Raw genomic sequence first — 12,055 nt, forward strand, 5'->3', positions numbered from 1 at the left:
TTCAGTCGTGCGGGACCCTCATCTTCAAGATCTTCTTCTCGAAAAGACGCCAGGCGCCAAGCGGAAATCAAAGCTTGCGCAACTCGAGATAGATTCGAGAATACTCCGCTGTGCGACTCGACTCGTCCGCGGAGTTGCGGGAGTCTCGCTTGAGAGTAGCTCGCATGTGCCGCAGATGAGGGCGAAAACACGGATGGACGGACACAAGCGTGGCGACTGATCCCGGGAATCCGTGAAAAGATCTCCTTTCCCGCCGGGAACCACGTGTCCCGGTAGTCTCTAGCCGAGGCCAAGAGAATCACGTGCCCTCTCGACTTACCCCACGACAAGTATCACGCCCGCATCAACGAGCGTATCATGTACGCAAGGAGCACATGGACAAGACCCAAATGTCCCGTGTGTGAAGCTGAACAGTACAAGAAAGGGAAGAAGAAAGCTCCTCGGAAAGTTGTGGTACTTCCCGTCGCCCCGGCTTCAACTGATTCTACGCGGACCGCAAGGAAGCAAAGCTCATGCGTCCGGCACGCGTAAAGAAAGGAGGCGTGTTGAATGATAAAGAGCGGATTGAGCACCCATGGCCGACGCACCTTTCGGATGCAAGCCGCTGGAAAGCATTAGACAATGAATTCGGAAGTTTTGGGGCAGATCCGTAAACATCAGGTTGGGTGCGAGCACGGACGGATTCAATCCGCTCGGGAACCGCAGAGCAGCACACATAGCACATGGCCCGTGTTTGTATGGATCTACAACCTCCCGCCTGGCTGTGCATGAAGAGGAAGTACATACGAGATGAGTATGCTAATTCAAGGGCCGACCACAGCCAGAAACGATATCAACATGTATCTCGAACTATTAAAGGAGGAGCTTGAAACGTTGTGGGCGGAGGAAGGGGTAGATACATGGGACGCCGTCGCGGAAGAATATTTCCCTTTGAGAGCCGCGTTGATCACGACGGTGCAGGACTACCCTCTGATCACGGTTACATTTCGTGCCGGGTGTGCCATGGACACAAGGCATGTGTCGTGCATGGAAGAGACGATGTTTTTGCAGCTTGGTAAGGATCCCGGCTCTTAAAACAGTTTACATGGGGCATCGAAGGTGGCTAGCGTAGAAAACCGACCCAGTGGAGAAAGCGTGGCGATCTGTTCGATGGTACAAATGAACCCCGAGGACCTCCACGTAAGAAGAGCGGCGAAGAGATCGATACATTACCGAAAGGTTGGAAGGAGTGCCCTGCGCCGGAAAGATTCGTCAAAAGCCCGGAGAGAAGAAGAAGAAAAAGAAACGACGCCGCTCATTGGTGTATGGAAAAGGAGGTCCGTGTTTTGGGACTTGCCGTACTGGAAAATTCTCCGATACACCTCACTCGCCTTGATGTCATGCATATTACAAAGAACGTGTGCGAGAGCTTGCTTGGCACTCTTCTCAACATGCCGGACCGGACCAAAGATGGGCCGAAAGCAAGACACGACCTGAAAGTTTTGGGCATCATGGAAGAGCTTCAGATCCCGGCGGCCCAAGAGGGACATTCGGAGGAGGAGGCGGACGGCGGTCAGAAGCGCAAAAGGATTAAGCAGCCGGACTATTCACTCGTCCCCCTCCTCGCTTCACTTTTAGTCCAGCCGAGGTCGATCAATTTTTCAATTGCCTTCTAGAGTCGAGTGCCCTTCGGTTACTCCGGCTAATAAGCGGATACATGGACCCCAAGAAACGAAACTTCAGCGGCATGAAGTCTCATGACGCGTCACGTGATGATGACGCAGCATTCTTCCGGTTGCAATCCGAGAGTATAATGGATGACCATGTCCGTGCAACGCTAGATCGGCTCAGTAACTTCTTCGACGTCATAACTCGAAGTCGATAAGCGTGAAGAAACTCGCAAGGCTCCAGGAAGAGATCGTGGTGATCCTATGTGAGATGGAGATGTACTTCCCGCCTGCATTCTTTGACGTGATGGTCCATCTCGTTGGTCCATATCATGGATGATATCAGTCCAGTCTAGGGCCGGCATTCTTACACAACATGATGCCGTTTGAAAGAATGAATGGGGTCATTAAAGGATACGTTCGTAATAGGTCACATCCGGATGGAAGCATCGTCCAGGGCTGGCTCACCGAAGAGTGCATCTCTTTCTGCACGAATTATCTAGACATCGAGGACCCTGTTGGTTTGCCTCAAAACAAGCACCTCCGCAGGTTCGAGGGAGTAGGCCACAAAAATGGAAGGAAGGAACTGCACGTGCACATGTCTCGGTCGGACTTCAGACTTTGATAGGGGCCAACTTAGTAGCGCTACAACACATTGACTTGATCGATCCTTGGTTGAAAGAGCACAAAACCATGATAGAGAACAGTGGCAAGCCGATGATGACTGGAAGCAGAAATATACAGAGAGCACAACTCCTCTTTGCGCGCTGGTTCAAAGACCACATTGATGCTAATCCCCCACCAATGGATTCTGACAAGGATAAACTAGTATTGGCCTTGTCACATGGCCCCGCGCCCAACATCATGACTTACCAAGCATACGATATCAACGGGTACACATTCTACACGGAAGAAAAAGACAAGAACGAGTGTTTACCGGAACTCGGGGGTAACGATGGATTCCCGGACGGGTGACGTAAAGACTAGATACTACGGAAAAATCGAGAAATCGGGAGCTTAGCTACGCTGGGGAGAAAGTGCCGATGTTCCAGTATCGGATGGGCTAAGAGCGTCGTAGAAAGAAGACCGGTATTTCACCACCATGTTTCTACCCGAAGCCAACAAATCAAAGTCCACGAACGCCACCGCGCGAGAATGAGCCATGGAGTGCGGCGAACACGTGCACCAATGCTTCTTCATAACCGACCCATCCAGGCCTAGCCGTGTTATCGTGAGGAGAGGCAAGAGGACCATCGTCGGAATGGATGGAGTTGCCAACGAGGAAGACTTCAAAGGACAAGTCGGAGACCCAATGATGGAAGAATCCGAGGACGAAGACACAACATACACCACAAGAAGAAGCAGGACCACGCTACCGAGGTCGGAGTCGACCCTTCAAAAGAAGAAGTCACGACACGGGGCTAAATTATTCAACGACGAGCAAGAAAAGCAAGAAGAAAGCGAAGCACTCTTCTCAATCGATGATGTAAAAATTTATTTGCAATCTATAACTCATATTTTGTGTAATTCATAACTACTCATATGGTCATGGCCAATATTTTATGTATGACTAATTAATATTGTGTTGGTCAATATTTTGTGTATGTATATATAACTCATATATATATCTTCATGTTTTTACATAACTCATGCATATTGCTTCATTATTATCTTGAAAAGATAAGAAATATAAAATACTACGAGTATTTGGGGTAAAAGAAAAGAAACATACAATAAAGAGAAAAGAAATAAATAAACATGTCCCACAATACCATGCTAAACACATGTCCAGGTTACATGCTGTGCTAGCCTTATTGCCGGCGCACCGAGGCTTATTAATTCGCCGGGGGTATACTTGTCCCCGGCGAACCCGGTATGTGGTGCGCCGGCAATAACCCCTGGATCGAGCTGTAATTAGGACTTAACGTTTTTCCCTTCTTCCTTCTCCCCACACGACCCACATCTCCAACCCCACCGTCGATCGAGCGCCGCCGTTCGTCGCCACCTCAAGTCCCCCTCTCGAGCGCCGCCGTTCCGCGCCCCGCCACCGCCCTCCACCATCCCCTCGACCATCCCCCACCACCTGCCCCGTACGCCGCCGCGGAAGACCCGTGGAGAAGGAGGTGCCGCGCGCCATTGGAGAAGAAGGTTGCCCGCGCGAGGGACGTCGGCGCCGCCGTTGGAGAAGAAGGAGCCGCGCGCCATTGGTGAGCTTCCCTCTCCCCTTCCCTCTCCCCTTCCCTCCCCCTTCCCTCTCTGTTTATGGTTCTTCCTCATCTCCGGTGACCCAAGCCGGTTAGGGTTCTTCCTCGTCTCCGGTTAATTGCTAGGGCTAAAATGCAAGAATGGTGCATAGAAGAATTTCTGGATAATCTTGTTGTTGCAGTCCATGCTATTATAAGTGGGTACAAGCTCTGTATGTTGTATGCTCTCTTGTTTGAAACTAAACCAATTTTAAAATGAACCATATATATGCCACTTGATTTAGTTGCAGGTTGCGGTAGGAAAAAGAAAATGAACTTTATATATGTTGAAAATGAACTTTATATATGTTGGTTTAGTTAATAAAATTTGCTAGCAGTACATGGTTCATTTAAATGAAATGAACACTAGTTGGCAGTAGCAAATGCTACTACTGGTTTAGCCATTCTTGATTCATGTTTATTAAATTTTTAGGGTTCATATATAGCAAGAATGCATTCTCCGGTTCATTTAAATGCCTAATGAAATGCATTCTCTCGGTTCATGCTAATAACAAGAATGAAATGCTGATATACAAAATGAATTGCTGCCACTGTAGGTGTTGCATGCTCATGCTAATAATATGAATGAAATGCAAAATTGCTTGCTCATGCTCATGCTCCTAACAAGAATGAAATGCCAAAATGCTGCCATAAATTGCTACTGGTAAAAAATGCTCAATTGTTTAGTTCAAAATGCTCATGCATGCTCACTGGTTGTAAATTAATTTGGTTCAAAATGAAAATGCATCATTACCTACTTCCAAAAAAGAAAATGAAATTGATTTTGTTTAGTTAATTGGCCGGTGCATGTACAAGGTGAAGGAATGTCACTTTAATTCCACTTTAATTCCACTTATAGCAGCAGTTGCTACTCGCTGCTATATATGCGATAGTGGTTCTTCATTTAAATGCCTCACTGCCAAGAATGCTAGCGATAGTAAGTGTTAGGGTTAGGCATACATTTAAATGTTAGGGTTAGGGTTAGCCAAGAATGCTAGGGTTAGGGTTAGCCAAGTGTTAGGGTTAGCCAAGAATGCTAGCGAGTAGTGGTTCTTCATTTAAATGCTACCGATAGCAAGTGTTAGGGTTAGGCATACCTCACATTTATTCACTAGCGATAGGTTTACTTTATTTTAAAAGAACAAGTGATATGTTCATTCTCTCGGTTCATTTAAAAAGAACAAGTGCTATGTTCATTCTCTCGGTTTTAAATGGATTCGTCAATCGATGTACACTCGTTAAACATAGCTAGTGCTACTCTGTAAGAACAAGTGCTATTTTATGCTCTTGTAAGTGCTATGAAATGATTTTGTGTCAGGAATTCAGTATGCATATAAAATGATTTTGTGTCTCTGGTTAAATGCATGCTACTGAATTTGTTCTCTGGTTTGAAAATGAAATGCATGCTACTCGGCATGGTGTCTGCGATGTTAAGTGCATGATGATGTATATGAAATGATTAAGTGCATGTTGATGTATATGGTGTTGTGTATGCTTGATGTATATGGTGCTTGTGCATGCTGATGCAATGGTGCTGCTCTCCACACTAAATGATCAAGAATGAAATGGTGCTAAAGTATATGGTCTTCTTTTTGCATTTCTGTACATTTGCGAGGATTGAGTTGCTATTGAGTGCCGGAATGTCGATTCATTTCCGTTCCGGCAATTCTAGCACTCGGCATGACCAATTTTTAGCAAAGGTCATGCCGAATTTTTCCGTGAATTCTAACTCTTTTTCATCTTCTATTAGTGCAAGCCACCATGTCGTCTCAAGAAGAGTTAGAGGAGCACTACAATAGGCACTTCTTTAGGACGGAGGAGGATGCCGAGGCCGCTGGTGTTGGCGGCGACGAGGACCATGAGATGGAGGATGCCGCTGGGGGTAGTGCCGACGAGCCGAGCGGCAACAAGGCAAGCGCCGCCGCCGGGTGTAGTACCTACGAGCCTAGCGGCGATGAGGCAACCGGCGCCGCCGGGGGTGGCGGCGAGACAAGCGGCGACGATCCTAGCGGCGCCGCCGGGAGTAGTGGCACCGGGACAAGTGGAGCCAAAAGGCCGCGGAAGGCAAGGCGCCAAAACACGGTCGGCACCGGCGAGACACAGATCAAAGAGGTGGACCCCGCCGGTGGTTTGCCGGTGGAGCCTAAGGATGTTGCCAAGGGGTACGGCAACCAACGCGGCATGTATCCTCCGAGAGGTCGTCAATCTCAACGAGACGGACCTCCGAGCTGAGAGCAAAGCACCTTTGCGAGCCCAGCTCATTGCGAGGTTGCACGCACGATACAAGTTCCTAGGCGACTACGCCTCCAGTCATCAAACCAACAACATTGTGAACTCACAAGCCCTCCTGAAGTTCACCAAACACCTCGCGAGCCTATAAGTACATGGTGCGGAAGCTGATTGCCGAGGGCAAAGGTTTCGAAGAGGTCCACTCCGCCTTTCCGCATGTCACCCAGGCGGACTTTGATGCTTTTGTGGCCAATGAAGAGCTACAAGCAACCAAGAATCGCAAGTTGTGGGGGAAGGAAATGCGGGAGCTTAACATCGGCAACCACAACCTTGGGAGCCGTGGGTACGAGGGAAAGGAGCCCTATTGGGCAAAGGAGGACGAGGCGTATGTAAATGCCGGCATTGAGAACCCCTGGCTCAAGTACAAGGACCCGCTTGAAAGAAGATTCATCAGGTCCCGGTACCATAAGAAGAAACTAACCGGGGAACTTGTCACGGACCCGAAGGTCAGTAACCGACATAATTTGGTTCACGAACGACCGGAAGGTCCGGCGTTGGAGAAAAAGCTGGTAAGCAATTTACCGGTTTAATTAGATCAAGTATCGTTCATATAATAGTAGCAACATTTCTAAATGGTTCGCGTTTCTTCCGCGAGGAAGAAGAAAGACAAAGACTTTCTCAAGGCTCCCAAGGTGACGAAGGCTCCTCGTCCCGTGCGTTGACGGGCAGGGTAGCTCGGGACAAGCCTCTCGTACGGGCGCTAAACATCGTTAATGAGAATTCACCGACGAGAAGGCCGCATAGAGGCCGTGTGGCCGGCGCCGGTACGAGGCTACAAGCATGGTCACTATGGCTTGTCGTCTGCGGCCGATAAAAATGCGCGTAATGAGAGGAAGCAGCGGGAGGCGGAGGAAATGAGGGAGTCAATCCTAGCCCAAGTCCAAGCTGGTTTGGTACCGCAACCGGTACCGCAACTCAAAGCTACACTCGTACTCGAAGTCAAAGCTGAAGTCGCCGCTGGAGTCCAAGCAGATTTCAACGCTTTACAAGCGTGGTATGAGGGTGGCAAACAAGCCCCCCCCCGAAAATGCAAGTGGTTAGCTTCAACGGCAGCAACTTCGATGGTGCCGCCGTCCGCCGGCAATGACAATGTTATAATGGAGACTCCTCCGGCCGCCGGCAATGTCGCCGGTGCTAGGGATTCACCGTCGATGCCGGGTAGCAGCCCCTCCGTCACTTGCACGCCCGCCGCCGCATGTGCTGGCCCGTCGACATTAGCCGAGCTCAACGCCCTCACGGTAATTAACTAATGTGTACATCAAGTTAATATATTAGTTTCGTCATCCTTGCCCTCTCTCTAACGCCATACACATGTTCTCGCAGGCGCTCTCGACGCCATGCACCTTCTTGATGAGAGTAAACGACGAACTCAAAGACGTCGCGAGGGGTCCATCATTCGGCCCCTGGATAAGAAGTGGCACACACGAGATATGGCGGATGACGTTTACCGGGTTGAAGTGGATCGGGCGTTACCGGGCTATGAGGATTTGTTTCCTCCTAATCAACCGCATGGTGCCGATGACGATAGCCCGTTGAATCCGGCCTCACCGAAGGGTTGGGTACTGCTATGGCCGAAGACCCTAATTCGGATCAACACCTACTCGGGGTCGACGGCAAGCAAAGACAAGCACCTTGCGGCGCCACATGTCGGCGTCCCTCCACGACAGCCCGCGCGGCGCCCGTGGTCATCGCCCCACCGGAACGGCCAGCTGCGCCGAGGTCGGCGCCCCACCACAACAGCCTGACTGCGCCGGAGGCCGAGGAATATGAACGTGACAACTTCCAATGGGATATTCCTACGTCTTCACAAGTTGTCCATGAGGATGCGCCGGGCTTGAAATATGTGTGCTCCAAGAAGCTGTTCGATTCTCAAGAAACGGCTGATGAGGAGAAAAATCCTGAGGAGGTCGCCACCGCCGCCGTCAAAAATATGTTGAGCCCAAACACACTCCGTGCTACGGCCACTACGGCGATGGATGGTCCAGCACTACAACCCAAGAAGAGGAAGAGGGCAAATAAGAAGGACGCCCAAGACAAGGCGGCGGCGGCCAAATCCAAGGACAAGGTCCCACTCCTTGACAAGTTGCCAAACAATTGGCGACCTCCGCATCACTTGGGTCAACCGATGCTGCCGGAGCATGTCGTGAAGAAACTCACCCCGGATATGAGGAGCTTGCATGAGACCTGTCTTGCATGTGGAGAACCTTCTTCTCAAATCAAAAGATCCTGGTTACCCTCTCTTCGTGGCGAAGGTGCCAACTGGCATGAACTTCGTCGAGAAGTACCCCGCGGACTTGTGCTTCATCCGGTTCAACGACATCTTCAGCATCTATCGCATGCAAGCGCTCCACTTTAGTGTGGTTCGCCTAGTTGCTCTTAGCTTGTCTGCCCAGATTGTTAAGGAGGGGACGCCGACCATCGCGATAATGGACCCCTTCTATATGCGGGAGAGCATCATCTGCAACCCTGGGGATCGCGCGATTGCCACCCAGACAGGTCGAGGATTTCATGCTCGGCGAACATTAAGAAGGGCGCCATTCTCATCCCTTACTTCCCCGAGTAAGTAATCACTCGCTAGTCCCCCATCACCATTCTATCCTATATCTCCATTTGCATTTCCAAAGGTTAATCCGTGTGTTTTCCGCAGAGACAAGTTCTGCACCCTCATCGTCGTGCACCCGCAACACTCGCATGCAGCTCTATCTCGACTCGGGTAGGGACCGCAAGAAAGACTACTCCCACATCGGGGCCCTTCTCAATGATGCTCTCACCGGCTTCGCCAACAAGGCGAGGCCCCTCAAAGTAGAGAGGAAATCCCGAGGAGGCTTGGTCTTAACCCACACAACCAACTTCCCCTGCCTCGGAGCGACCGACGCCCGACAATGGGATGGACGCGTGGTACGCCATCCTTCGGATGCGGGAGTACATAAAGTACGCAGATGACATGTTGCTGCCAGAGAATCTCGGAAACAGGTTTGCAAACATGGCGGATGTCCCGATAAAGAGATTAGAAAGAACCGGGGTCGCATCCAGCAGTTCATTTGCACGATAATCCCGCAGATGTCAACAATAGGTCCGGCGAGTTCTTCTACGGCTATGGTCTACCACCTAATGACGAGATAGACCTCCGCTTGGAGATGTCGCGTGATGAGAGGCCGTTCAACTCGCTTGAGGGCTGCCGTCCATTCCCCCTAGGCGTACAACCTGATCCTACGACGGGAACACTTGCTAAAGCTTGAACGATATGTCCTTGAACTTTCGTACCGTAATAATTGCTATATATTCCCATAGAATCGACTAGTTGCTTTTATTTAGTTGTATGAATGTGCATGTGAACATGTGTCCGTAGTTTCATTTACTTTGCTATATATTTCAAGATTATGGCGTACATAGCTTAATAATTATTTGCATTTACTCGACCACTACTTGCCTCGTATTTGGAGTTCGCCGATGATTAGAATGTTCGGTCAATCGTACACTCGGGGGTGGAGCCAGTGAGCCTTGGTGCGACGGCCACAAGTATCAATCTATTGTGCATCCTACCTAGCCTCACCGACTCCATCCCTGGATGTTAATATTTGTTTCGACCGACAAAGTATGAGGCACGCTATTTAATTCGTACTACTTGTCTTCTATTTGAGTTCGCACTTCTTAATTGCATTGGCCGATGATTAAAATGTTCGGTCACTTGTACACTCGAGAGTGGGGCCGGTGAGGCTTGGTCCGATGGCCACAAATATGAATCTATTGTGCATCCTACCTAGCCTCACCGACCCCATCCCTGTATGTTATTATTTATTTCGACCAACAAAGTATGAGGCACATGCTATTTAGTTCATACTACTTGTCTCTTATTTGAGTTGGCACTTGTTCATTGCATTGGTACTAACGTTTTACTTGTCTTGTGAATGGAGATGCCGACGACATATGTCGTGTACAAGGGGAGGGTTCCTGGAGTCTACGACGATCGGGAGGACTGTCGGAGACAGAGTGCACCGTTTCAGCGGCAACAACTACAAGGGATACCCCACTAGGGTGGAGGCGGAAGGAAGATACGCCCGTTATCTAGCGGGAGAGATGAGGGACATGAGGAGGAACCGGATGAAGACCATGGCCTTCGTGATGATGGTCATCATGACCATGTTGGTCATGTTCTATGTGATTCTAGTTTAGGTTAGGACCTACATTGTGAGGTGTATGACGATACTTGTGACGACTATGTACCAAGACTTCTAACTTTGTGAAACTTCGTCGTTCGGTGTTGCATATGCACATGTGTTGTATGAATCAACACATTCCGAAACGAGACTTGCGTATTTGTGTACCGATACCGAAATGAAACTTGGCTCTCTATGTGCTTCTCATATTGCATGTAATACCTGTATAAATATGAACTGCGTTGTAAATATATACTGCTGTCAAATATGTATTGTAATATGCTTGGAAAAAAGCTGGAAAAAAGAATTTTTGAATTAATTGCCGGCGCACCTAAATGACATACTCGCCGGCGCACGTGGCATGCGCCGATGCTTGGAAGCACTACTGCCGGCGCACCTGATTGTGCGCCGGTGGAATATATCTTTGCCGGCGAAGCTTGGGTGGTGCGCCGGCGCAGGCCGACATATCGCCGGCGCACTACCTGGTGCGCCGGCAGTGTCCATTTATCACCGGCGCGTTCGCACCGGCGGGCTCGTGGTGCGCCGGCAATGGGTGTTTTAGGTGCGCCGGCAATGGGCCTTTTCCTAGTAGTGTCGTCGACGACGAGGACCGTCGCCGGCACCGCCAGGTGCAGCGCAGGATTGCCATCGCCGAGCGCGACGAGCAGTTGATGCGCCAGTGGAGGGCGCAGTTCCCCAACGATGTCGACAACACCGACGCGTTCTTTGCTAACCTTAGGGCACAACGCAGGTCCGACAGGCGCCACCGTCGGGCCGTCGCCGCCTTCGAGCTCGAGAACCCGAATACAACTTGGACCGAAAACGACCCTCGGTGGGAGGACATTTGGACGGAGACAACCTCCGACGACGAGTAGAGACTAGACTAGTAATTTATCTATTTTACTGAAATTTATTACGATTGAACTGAAATTAAAGTAGAGAGCTCCTCGGAGAAAAGTTTCCCGCCACATACATGGAATTAAAGTACAGAGCTCAACTGAAAATTAATTAAGATACATCGCCAGATTCGACTGTTCTAGTCATTCAGTCATACTCGTGCCTAGCCCTATAGTAGTCGCCACCGTAGTCGTCGTAGTCGCCGTCATCATCGTCGCCGGCATCGGGGTCGCGGTAGTCGAACCTCGACGGGAGAGCACGCGTGGGCTGGGACCGAGGGTAGCGCAGGCGGGGGCCACGGTAGGCCATGACGCCCTGAAGAGTCCGGCCGCACCACCACAGCCCGACGGCCGGCCTCGTTGAAGTCCGAAGGAGGCGGGCCGCCCTCCTCGTGCCCGGCAAGCGCCCTCTCACGCCGATTGATGAAGAAGCTTTCCCAAGTCGGGAAGTAGTCGGGATGCCACCGGGGATTCCTCCGCTGCTCGGCGTGAGCTCGAAGTAGTAGTGGTTCGTGATGGCCATCTCGCGCGCCACACCTACGAGGGACAGGAGGGACCGGTACGCCTCCGACGCTCAGCAACCAGCCGGTCGGGACACGGTAGCCCGGCGGGCAGGGGTAGTTCGACGCGCAAAGCGCCTCCGCCTCCCGGAGGGTTAGAGATACGATGGAAGCCATGGGACAGAGTGATGAGGTTTGCAGATATGAGTCTAGATGTGATATGTAAATGGAGGCCAAGCCTACATATATATATAGTGAAAAAAATGGCGGGAGGACAGAGGCGGGAAGCAGTGGAAAGCGCGGGAAGAAAAATAGGCGGGAACG

Source organism: Lolium rigidum, chromosome 1, assembly GCF_022539505.1.
Source record: "Lolium rigidum isolate FL_2022 chromosome 1, APGP_CSIRO_Lrig_0.1, whole genome shotgun sequence".
Taxonomy (NCBI): domain Eukaryota; kingdom Viridiplantae; phylum Streptophyta; class Magnoliopsida; order Poales; family Poaceae; genus Lolium; species Lolium rigidum.